Source organism: Sinocyclocheilus anshuiensis, unplaced genomic scaffold (assembly GCF_001515605.1).
Source record: "Sinocyclocheilus anshuiensis isolate Anshui unplaced genomic scaffold, SAMN03320099.WGS_v1.1 scaffold584, whole genome shotgun sequence".
NCBI classification, from domain to species: domain Eukaryota; kingdom Metazoa; phylum Chordata; class Actinopteri; order Cypriniformes; family Cyprinidae; genus Sinocyclocheilus; species Sinocyclocheilus anshuiensis.
This window is the reverse complement of record NW_015557089.1, coordinates 342099-342369: the sequence shown is the minus strand read 5'-3', so window position 1 is coordinate 342369 and position 271 is coordinate 342099. Positions and strand designations below refer to the sequence as shown.

The 271-nt window shown below is 57.6% G+C and overlaps 1 protein-coding gene across 4 annotated transcripts in view; it reads left to right on the top strand.

Moving 5' to 3' along the window:
- The window catches only part of LOC107677040 (poly(rC)-binding protein 4-like), an 87061-nt gene that overhangs the window by 61043 nt on the left and 25747 nt on the right, over positions 1-271 (top strand). The window lies entirely within an intron of this gene.

Genomic DNA, 271 nt, shown 5'->3' with positions numbered 1-271 from the left:
AGGTTCCCTTTCAGTCAGTCACGTTCGACGTTACGTCAGTCGTGACTGACGAATTGGGGATCTCGCCCGAGAGCCCAATCACCTTCGAGTGTTAACTAAACAAGCCAATAACCGTTGGCGTGCGTGTTTCGCCACGCGCACCCTGCCCCGCAGCGCGAGTATAAAAGGAGAGCGCGTGCAAACGCACATCAGTTTTTCGCTGAGGAGCCGAGACTACGTGCCCCGGCCGTACAGCGGTGGTACAGCAACTGTGGCGACGGGACGTAACGTC